Here is a 12,219-nt window from a genome sequence, read left to right on the forward strand (position 1 = left end):
TCTGTTCTTCTATCAAAAGTTTACTTAACTTCCCCATCTACTTACAAAGTATGACATTGGACAGTATTTCTCTAGAGCTGAAGTAGGTTGGCCAGGTTTGTTCCACAACAGTTGATGCCCTGCAATGGCTGGGTGAATGGAGGGTGGTGCAAGATGTTGGTTCTGTATCATTTCTGGTCTCAGGTCCTAGTATTATTCTGCTTTCTTGCAGTACAGATGCTGTAACTGGGAGCCTTTCCACTAATGTTTGCACTAATACGGCATAAAATAAAGCATTTTCTTTTCCTTGCAACAGGATTTCGTGAACTGTTGTGAGCATGACTCACTGTCGTGGTTTAACCCCAGCCAGCAACTAGGACCATGCAGGACCCATTTCTATACTGAGCATGAAGTCTATGGTATGAAATATTCTTTTGGCTGGTTTGTCCTGTCTAAGCTCCCTCTCACCTTCTTTGGGAAGCTGAAAAAGTCCTTGGCTTACTGTAAACATTACTTAGCAACAACTAAAATAATATGTGTTATGTAAAACAATATGTGTTATGTTAATTATACTAAGTCCAAAACACAGCTGCTATTAGAAAGACTATTAACTCTGTCCCAACTGAAACCAGGACACCCATTTATGGGCTCCATTCTCTTCTCATAACTCTCCTTTCCTCTCCCTCTTTTCTGCTCTGAAAACTCCTGCAGTACCCACACCTTTTGTTCCTGGCAGCAATTCTGTTCATCTAGGGCAGAGAGATGAGAACTAGTTAAAATTACTGAGGCCAGTTGTGGGAGGACAGAGCTGTGCCCAGCAAGTTTAAGCTAGTGTGATTTTTGTGACTCATTTATGACCACTAAAGGGCTGTAAAACACAGTTTAAGAAACATTGTTTAGGAATTTGGCTCTGGTCATTTATTCCATAAACTAGGGTAAGTTATACCCGGTTAAATCCAGTATAAATAAGCTTAGACTTGGACCCAAGACTGAAAAATCTTTATTCAACACATTGTTAAGCTAAAATGCCAGTAAATGTCACTAAAATGTTAGACTGAAATGTCACCTGTTCTTTCATTACCATCACCATTTTGTATCAGGTTGTGTTGACTTCATATCTCAGCTACAACGCAGATGCCATTCTCATTTGTTTCTGAGGAAAGAGAAAAAAAAAAGAAGCAAGACAGACAAAAGCATATTCCCTTCATAGAACAGGATAAAGAGCCAACCAAAAAATACACATTTTCAAAATGAATGTTTACATTTGATTGGAAAAGGCTGACCTTTATTGCATGGGTGTGTATTTTTCCTGATCTGCAAGTAAGTAGAACAGTGACTGGTGATAGAAAGAAGATCTAATGTGTCAGAGAATTTACATAAAACTTGCTTATAACATTTTTTTCCTATTGTTTCTTTTTCTTGCTTCTGTTTTGGAACCTGCAGTTCATTTCATTTCATCTTTCTGTATTCTATCTGATGAGAGAGAATTTGAGTTACTGATTCATTTTCAGGTAATCTAGTGCTTCAGCACATCAGAGACATTTCAAGGAAGAAACTTAGGTATAGTAAGATGTAAAACAATTGCAGATGGTTTGGGGACATAAAGGAAAACACCAGATCTAGTTGGTTTTATTTCTTCAGTAGTTTAATCCTATTTCTTGTAGCAAAGTGGATTGTTTAACATTAAATTGTATGTATTCATTTCCTCTAAGATTAAATAAGTATAATAAGGAAGGAATTGAAATAGATACATGGAAGTACAAATTCTATTGTGTTTATATGCCTATTTTGTGTGCATACATCCACCTATGTACAAGGGAGTGCGAATGTGTGCCTTTTTATCAAGCAAGTTAAAGCACCATGCACCAGAACCTCTTCCTTGGGGAAGCAGAAATCAGAAACTGAAAGAAAAAATTTCTTTTAATAAAAAAAATTGAAACACCCAAATCTTTCAACTCTGTGTCTTGGCACTTTGTCCAGCATACTTTTGAAAGATGAAGAGCTGGACAAATTACTTCAACAGTGTCTTTGAGGTAAGAGCTGCAATTTATCATAATAAGTCACAGATGACTCCTGTGCTCCCTTCAATCTATATCCATCTGCAGTTTCTCTCCCTATACTGGAATTGTAAGCTCTACTGGGGCATGAAGTAGGTTTTGTTCTCTGGTAGTAGTATATTCCCCACAGTGGATTTCTAATCTGTGACTAGAACTGTTGTTTTTGAGATACTATACTGCACAGTAAATTATTTTACCGTGATACAAGGCAAAGACATGATTTTCCTCATTTACCTAGCACTACATAGTCAACAGTAGTCTACTCCCTAAATCTGTGGAAGCAAATACATTTCCAGAGTAGCCTTCCCTGTTCAAGTGAAGATCAGAAGACAGATAAAGAAAGACAGATAGTAGTAATACTCCTGAGGGAGAGACAAAAAGGTACACCCAGCTGAATGAATAGATCTCAATACTTAAGTTAATGACTTAGAAGGGAAGACATCCTCCCTCAAGCTACCCATATGCAAAAGTATAAGTAAAGGAAGTTCCCAGCGGATTGTGTAATTCGCAAGGTATCAGAAATCCTGCAAACCCTGGAGAAAGCAATTGAATTTCAATGATAAGATTAAATATAAAGATATTAAAATAAAGAACAGACATGACCAGCTCATCAAAGTATTTATTCAGAAAGAAGTCTATAGGCCCTTATGGGCATTAAATCTCAAGAGACTTATTAATGAATTCTTTTCCTTCAATATTTTAGCCTAATTGGTTGCATAGCTTTCAGTGCGCAGTCCACCATTATGCTCCATGGGATTTATGTTCTGAGACTGTCTGCTTAAAACAAGTAAAAGACAACATCTTCACGTGATCAAACGCACCATGAGGAATCACTTTAAGAGAGCAGGTAAATCACATTTATTCTCAAAAAAATATTACAAAGGTGCAGTCTAAGTTTGATTGCTCTTAAAATAGAGGTAAATTTCCTTCCCCCATTATTTCTATAGGAAGATGAAACGGTTTTCAGCCTTGTTCATCAGTGAAACTGGGGAGCCTGATGCAATCAAAACGGTGCAATTGGGAATGCGTTATTAAAAAGAGGCAAAACAGTACATGATGGCAATGAGGATAGAAAATGCCGATAGGGACAGCATTCATTCACCCTTGGGAATAATTGAACAATAAAAACATTATAAACATGATAGAGGAAAAGGATTGATTTTGAATTTAACAGTGGATGGCACAGAGTAGCAAAGAGCCATTAAGGGACTGGAGCATCTGTCATAGAAGGAGAGACTGAGAGAGGTGGGACTGTTCAGCCTGGAGAAGAGGAGACTCATGGGAATCTTCTCCGTGTGTACAAATATCTGATGGAGGGAGAAAAGACAGGTGGTGTTAGATTATTTTCAGTGTTGCCAGTGAGAGGACAAGAGGCAATGGGCAAAAACTGAAACACAGGAGATGCTAGTTCAACATAAGAAAGCACTTTCTTTCTGTGAGGATTGTCACACATTGGAACAGAGTGCCCAGAGAGGCTGTGGTGTCTCCGTTCTTGGAGACATTCAAAATCCAACTGGGCTTGTCCCTGAGTAGCCTGTTCTAGCTCCTTCTGCTCTGAGGAGGGCTTGGACTGGATGGTTTCCAGAAGGGCCTTCTCTCATCAGGCCATCCTGTGATTCTCTGAGCTGACTCATTTGCTTAAAATCAATTAGTTTTGCAGCATTGTGTGGTAATGATGTAAATTGGTCATTTTTCCTACAGCTACATTTGCGTGAGTAGGGAAGTGACAAGCAGGGAAATGACCCATAAAACCTTATAGCTACCACACATGTTTTTTCTCATCCATATTTTGGGAACATCCCTGTGATATAGCTCTCAAAAGATTGACAGAAGTAAGGCAGGTTTTCTTTACTTTCAGATGATGCTTCTGAAAGTTGTAGCTAAGCCTGTTTCTGACCCCTTTTTATCTTCGGCCAATTTTAAATTCAATTGTTTTCTAATAAAAATGTATTCTTTATTTTAAAAAAATGATTTAAAAAAACTTAATTTTCCTTTGAGAATTTTTTTGATAGATCATTTTTAGCCTGCCGTTACTATGTTTTTCTGCTTTCTGCACTGCACTAATCTATTTTATCTTACAGGATAAACTGAAAATAACTTTCTTCAGTATATGTTCATCCACTGTCTAGTATGAAGTGCCCAGTACCCCTACCTGCCTTCAGAGAGGAAATTAATAGTGGAAGAATTGATAAAGCTCATGTTTAAAAGGTAAATTTTCCAAAATACTAACATTTACTTGCCAGAGTTTTTGTAAATTCATGGGAGAGAGGAAACAGCTCCTATTGTTCTTACAGTTCCCAGTCTGGGAGGAGGCACTGGCCTTTTCAGAAGCTTTCCTTTGCTATTTTCATTGCCAGTCTGCCCTCCGTGTACTTCCCTTGATTTCCTGTAGCACTTCTCCTTCCCCTTGTGTCTTATGTGAATATAACCTGTCATCAGGGTAATGGGAGGTCACCTTACCCCTACTCTAATAGAAAAATCTGTATGAACTAGATAAAGACAAATATGTAGTTTAGCCAACCACTTTTTCATCATAGTCCTTGCAAGTAGGTGCTCACAGACACACAGATACAACAGGAATGTTGGAAATTGTGAAGCAGAAACTGTGAGCTTGGATTGCTGTAATATTATAGCATGATCAGTACATGTGCACTACTTCCATGTGTAATCTTGAGTAAAAAGTACAACTCATCTTGTTGGCAACAACTCATTGCTAAATGAGGGGATGGGTGGATAAGAAAGAGGAAACATAAAGGAAGGGGTAAGAAAAGTGCAGTCAATACATAAAGTGGGTTGTATAAAAGGGATGGAGATGAGAAAAACATATTCAATAATCACAGTATTTAAGTTTTGCTTAATAAACTGATCTAAATTTAAAAGTAATGTTTTGCTGGGTTCAGCATTGTCTACCTTTGTTTGCAAGGATCTGCAATAATTCATTCAGAAAAACCCACAGTACATGATAAAATATATACTAAAAACTAACAACTTGACATTTATATGGCTTATTTGACTTCTACAGCTGTCCATGAAATCACAGCAACCTGAGGTGAAGCTCAGCTTTATTAATCAGCCCTTGTTAAGTCCTATTTTGAATTGACTGGCTGATAAATTTTTGTTAGGTTCTCTGAAGATGGGTGAATTTTGCTCGTAATGATTAAAAATCAGCAAGGCTATGAAATTTCCATGCAGACTTTGCCAATGCAAGGCAAGCATTACAGTGAAATTATCTTTGGGATTTTCAGTCCTGTTAGCAGAATGTAATAAGGATACCTGATCAATTGTACTCTACTACATATCTGTGAAAGCAGCAACATTCTCATCAGCTTGATAAAGTGCTAAATTATACCACCTACTATCTGAGATGTCCTGAGTACCACAGAAAATTAAATACTGTATTTGTATTTGAATCAATACTTAAAACATCACTGTCTTTGGCATTAAGTGCTAACTAACGTGAATTAGAAAACTGATGTCCAAAGGTAGCTGAGCACTTGAGGTTAGCACATATGCTATCTGTTCTGTCTCTGAAATGTACGGCACACTTAAATCAGACGTAAAGTTCCCTTTAGGGACAGCAGAGAAAAGCTCATTAACATGAACTGTCCATTTCCAATAGGCTTTCTGCAGCAGGGATCCATGGCTGTGAATATCAATATCATCCAGGCATGCTTTCGGTTGTATTACCCAGTTAGGTACCAGAGTGAGCTCTGCAGAGTACCATGAATCACTTGCAATGAAATGAGCTCTAGAAACATGAAGAGCTGTACATTTGTGAGAAGGGGCATGAATGACAGAGCAGGTGCCTAGACTCTTTCTACTACTTTCATAGTTGTAGTAGAGTCCATGGGCACTTGTTATTTATGTTTGTTTGAATGATTTTCTTTATGCTGGAAAAATACTGTACTTGGAGATTTTAAAATGCCAAGAAGGAAGCAAACTGAGCAAGTAGGAGAGCAGAATTAGTATCTGGGCACTAGTATCTCATCCTCTAGAAGATCTATGCTTGGCTGACATCTACAGGATTTAAATAGTGCAGGTTTCAATCTTCAGTAAGAAATTAAAATGGGTGGATTTGTGTCCTGGCACAAGCGCATATGTTCTCCCTTTGATCCATTGTCCTCCACCGAGTGTATGATGAACGTGAATCCTAATGACCCACAGGAAATAAGATCAATGCTGCTAAGTGATTATAAAGTTTTTTGGATGGAATGCAAAGTTTGCAATTCTAAGTAGCAACAGCATTGATACTAGGGCTAGGCTTCCAAAAACTATGAAATGTGTTTGAATATAATAGGTATGAAGACCTGGGTTTGTTTTTATTTGCAGAATAATGACTAATCTGTGGCTCATGGAGCACGTATGGCTCACAAATAGATGAACTGTGGCTCTCAAACTTTGCCCATGAATTTTTCCAGTTCACTCGGCCTTCAGGTATGTGACATTTATCTAGTTGGTTTTTAGCTATATCAAGCACACAGTATCCAGCATCAAGTTTATTGCACATCTTTGAACTAAGTACTTTGGCTCTGTAATTTTTATGATGCAGTCTCCCATGTAGTAGCCATGCAGCCTGAATCCAAAGAAACTGTAAAATATGTCATCCTCCCTAAGACTTACACGCAATACACAATTCCCTGGCTGATAACACTTTTTACATCTGTCTGTGATGGATTCCAATGGACTGGAATTTGTAGGTGATAAGACCAGCTTACACATAGATTCCGCTTGAATGCCCTTGAAATGGGAGAAGAGTTTTGTTCAGTCACGCAGAAGCTTTAAGACCAAAAACCTAAACTACTTATAAATTATTTATCCAGTGAGAATATAATTTAGCTTTGATTGCTAATCTCTCTGTAGAAAACAAAGCATCTAATCTCTGGAATCAGGGCAGAAAACAGAGGTAAGATGAACCTTGAACCTGATTGTTATGTTCCTTGCTTTTAATAATTTTAGTTTTCCAGTAAAACAAATCTGTTAGAAAAGGACTGGAAAGGTACCCCACTGCTTGCCTAGAGTGGTTTATAGTAACGTAAGGGTTTGCATGGAGATGGCCTTTTCTTCAAGAGCTGATCTGCCAGTGGGTGTCTGTGCGATAGATGATATGTGCACTGGCAAGAATGTTTCAGTAGCAAGCCTTGGTATTACCGCATTTGTTTCACAGGATGAATATTTTTTTATTAGGAACAGGGGCTATAGATTATGCCTAGTACTATTTGTCCATCATGGAGATATGATTTGTTCTGTGTTTCACTGTGAGCATAGATACATCCCTGATGATTTCACGGACACTGAATACTGCTCCTTATTTTCATCAAATGTAATCTGTTTTGGTTTTTTGGTTTTTTTCTTCTTGTTACTTTTTACTGAGAACTCTGGGCTGAAGAAGCTGGATATTTCTATCTTGCAGAGTTATTCAAAATATGTGCATTTTACACATAGATGTTATTACTAGCTCCTCATCTACCTTTCCTGTAAAAAGGTGAATTTTTTAAATAACTGAGGTGGATGTTTAGAGACCAGGGAATTTGATTAAAATTTTGCTTTAATTTATGGTTTCTTCCTCCCTGATTACCCCAAAGTATAACCTTGTGAAAGAGCATCAATTTTATATCTGATCCCATTACTTTTATGCAACTGCCAGTTTCATGATGAGAATAACATTGTACTGATTTGGGGAAGATGTTAAAACCTTCTTACAGGTGTAACAGCATTTCAGACAGAAAAACTGGAAAGCCTCTATTCTATTTATTTTTATAAACATACCCATGACCTCAGTTGAAGAAAGCACCTCTACAAGACAATATAAGAATGTGCTCAACTTTAACCGTGTTCTTGAAATCATACTAACACCAGAGCCTTCCAACAGAAGAGGCTAATTGCTTCATATTCAGAAGTTGCAGGGAGAGGAAGTTTCTGTACTTCCATCATTTGTTTTGATTCAAGGTAGCATTAGTGCTGTGAGTTCAAATATTTGGCTTTCATCTTCTAATACCAAAGAATGTCCATTATGCCTAAAAAAGCCCTGAAATGGCTCTTTAACACCTGTGCACCCTAGTATGATGGCAGGGGTTTTATATTGCCTATCGTAAAGAACAAGTAACCTCATCAGTGATCTAAGACAATTATATATTGTTTAATTTTCATCCAAAAAAGTGAAAAGTAAAATTGGATTTGATAATGACTATACCTGGAAGATATTGTGGAAGGTTGCTTAATTCAATCTATCATTATAGCAGCTAAGCTATAATGAAATGTGGGGGAAATTGAATTTGCCAATTTTGGTTATGTGCAGCTTAATTATAATTGATTTAGTGCTAATGCTGTATATCTCATGCAAAAGGGTGACTGGGTATAAAGGAATTGTTAATATCCATGAAGCTCTTTTTCTCCTCCAGTTTTATATTGCATAAAGTACGCTTTTAAATGCAGATACTTTGATTATTATAGCTATACCGTTAGTATTGTCCAAGTACCAAATGGAATGTTTTCTTATCTCTGCAGAACTCCCTTCCTGCCTCTCTCCATCAGATCTGATTGTCAAAACTGTCCAAGTAATTGGGACAATTAAGGTGCCCCTGAGATATAATTATCCTTTATAATTTCTCTATATGTTTAAGAAAAATGATGATTGGCTCACAAAAACAGGTTCCCTATGGTACAATGAGAAAGAGGATACTGGAAACGAACAAATCAGCTATAATATCTTGCTCTTAAATAGTCCCTAAAATAATTTAAGCCCAAACTCTTCCTTCTGTGCCAGTAACTTACACCACAAAGCAACACTTTAAGTATGTGTAGACAAATAAATGAAGATCATCTCTGTTCAAAGTATCCTTTGGTGTATTAGGATCCTGGTAACGACTCCCAGTTGCTAGCGTGAAGAAGATAAATGTGACAGCCATTTTCCCATGCCCCACTGACTCACTATTCATCTAACTAAGTACATGGACAGTCCTCTGAGTACCCCTCCAGCCTCACCGCTCCCCTATGGCTGAGCAGCCTTATTCCCACTTTCATAGAGCAAGAACTGATTTAGGCAAACAGAACATCTTATCCTCATTATTTGGGCAGTTTATGGGGGAGAGGCTGGATGCTTACCTCCACCATGCTAGACCTGTACCACTCATGAGGCCACAGGGGCAGTACGATGCCTACCATGAAAATCATCAGCATTTGCAACAATTCACAAAACTGGCCCTTGACCATAAGTGTACGGGACTCCTAGGCACGTTATTGTCCAGCCCAGAAATTTTATTTTTCCCCCTCCCTGCCATCTCTCTGATTATAAATTTAAATACAAATTTTTACTTAATTTTGTGAAGAAAACTCATATTAATAACCTGCAGCATTATTATTGCTTTGGTTGAATGAAGAGCTGGTTATAAAATGTTTTTAAACACCAGTGTACTAACCCAGCACTATCTTATCTCCAGACTTCAAAATACACATAGAATACTAAGGAGTTAATATTTCCCTCAGGAAATTGAGGTGCAGCATTTACTTCAGTTTCCAAAGAATGCATACATTTAAAAGGATAAATATGACACAATGGTACAGGAATAGGTATATTAATGAGAAAAATGTTTATACCACCTCTGTTCCCCTAAGCAAGAACATACTCTTTCCCACCTCCACACCTCAACTTTGTTTCTTCAAATCCACATTTATACAATTAAAATCCTGAGGAAAAACAAGCAGTGATTGCTTTAAATTCATGTCTTTTCAGTCCAGAAACAGTTCTTCCACTTTCTTTGCAATAGCTATCAAATCATTTAATTCCCTGACATGAAATAAATTCTTATTTAAAACACATAGCCCTACAGAAAAAGTCAGTCTTAAAATTGAAAATATGGTACTATCCTCTTGCAGGGGATAAGTTGGAAAGAATCAATGAAACGGAAATCAGAATTTGGGGAGATCATTAATTGCTGTCTCCGCCCAGATCTGATTTGCCTTATATATACCCTATATACTATATATGTGCAGATTAAAGATTTCAGGAAGAATTTACTGTTGCTTAGCACCTTGCATATTCACATACATTCAGCAAAGTGTATGAATATACAGTTTACAGACCCCCAGCTGAATGAGGTAGTATTTTACATTTGCTTTGCATTCTCCTTGGTTGACTGACAACACGTATCAGAAGGCAGTTTAAAATCCATCACCCCAGCACATATATTATCTTCTAATAAGCAAGTAGAGGAAATAGCAGCTACTTCTTTCACCCCTTTCTCACCTAGAAAATGTGCATGCCCGAGTCTGTTGGGTGAGGTTGAAGACCAATTTACTGTACCAGCAGAAAAGACAAAAGCAGTCACTTGATAGCAAAAGAAAGCCTTAGATACTGAAGAAGAGTTATGTCCAGATACGATGTGTCTTAGATACTGAAGAAGAGTTATGTCCAGATTCAGCCAGCCTGAATTATACCTGAGTCTTTGTTCCTCATGCCTCTTGGATACACAGGTCTAGAATCATCTGGTTGAAACCATCAGGCCCAAATTGGCTGATCTGAGCCTTTCCCATCTCTACCAGTGCTTAAGCACATGAAGGGCCAAGAGTTCACCCCCATTTTCCATGGCAACTTTAGACTGGAAACTCCTTGTCAGTACCTACATACACCTACTCACTTCTTGAAAGCCTCACGGACTTTTGAAGTTTGGTTCTGGAAGAAAGAAAAGAATATGTGTTTCTCCTTTGTATTTTCACTTTCTCTGTGTGCTTTCCTGGTTGTTTCTCATTCACTTGCTTCCCCTGGGTTGAACTGGCTGCAAATATAAAAGGCAAACGAAATGTAGCTGACTATATTGGCAGGTATGGGAGAGAATGTGACTGATGGTGGCTTGCGTAGTCAGCGAGGCTCAAATTCTTCCAACTTTGCTTGTCATTGTGCCTACATTAGTGTGTTATACAATTCATAGCTGATTTCATCATTTGCTTACCCATATTAAACATTAAAAAATTAAAGGAGGCTCTGAGATATGTTTACTTCCTCTGGAGAAGCCATTCCCTTAGTTCCCATTTGTTCAACGTATTTACCTTGCTCTGAGCCTGTCACAGCCCTGCTATTGCTGTCACCATCAACTCCCCTTGGGCAAATTTGACTCATTATGCTGGTAATACAATGACATTTAAATTGTAAAAAATACATTAACCTGCATCAGAGGACTGTGCTCATCTTCATATAAAATATTAACTTTCCATTTGCCTGTGGGAAAGGAAATACCTCAGAGCATTTTCTTAGGTCTCATAGCAAAACAGCAGGAAAAAAGCCACAAAGATATTTCCCTTGAGAAATGCTCCAAGTTGCTGAAAAAAACTGTCCCCCAATGACCAAATCAACAGGATTTCTATAGCCATATGAAAAAAATTATACTGAGGTATGTGTTCTGTTCACTTCAACTCTGTTTTGGTTTATTTTGCATCGTCTTACTGAAGTTTTGTAAGGAATATTATTCAGAAGAGTTTCTAAAGCCTTTCCTGGTAACTGGTGTCTGTCGGAGGTGATGTCAGTCAGTACAAGATGTGTGAATGTGTTGGCAGAGCAGGGATTTTGAGATGTTTATAGTTCCATTTTTAAAACATATACATATAAATAATTTTACATTAGTATGGACAGGACTTGTTGTATTCCTGTTTTCATTCCCTTGGCAGAGGCTGAAGGTGAGCTGAAATAGAAATTGTGGTCATTTCTCCTGGTTTAAAAGAAATAAATGGCAGCTTGCAGAGTCCTCAGATCTCATGGATATGTGAATAGAGAAAAGGCAAACCTCATGGAAACCCACAGCATCCCTTTTCCCCTTTATCATTTCTCAATACTTTTGCTCCCTGCTTACAAAAAAAAAAAGTAGAAATTATTATAAAAAGAAGTTATTTCTTCTTACATTTTAATGTGAACTCTCATTTTTAGCCTTTATAAAAGGTTTGCGAAATATAAAGTAATTTTGTTAAAAAGAAAATAGAAGATCATGTTTTTCGGGGTTTTTTCAGTTTTATCACCTCTCCCTTTGAATGTCTGCTCCTCCTTTTTTCTAACTTATCTCTCAAAAGGGAATGGGAGCAAAGCAGAGAATGGTATGCATTTTAAAGGCTTACTTTCAAATAGTTTTAATGAAAACTTCAGTTTTAGTAAGAGGTTGAGCTTTCAAGTGATCTTTTCTAATGTGTAAATATAAGCCAC

The sequence above is a fragment of the Calidris pugnax genome, unplaced genomic scaffold (genome assembly GCF_001431845.1).
Source record: "Calidris pugnax isolate Ruff unplaced genomic scaffold, ASM143184v1 scaffold38, whole genome shotgun sequence".
Taxonomy (NCBI): Eukaryota; Metazoa; Chordata; class Aves; order Charadriiformes; family Scolopacidae; genus Calidris; species Calidris pugnax.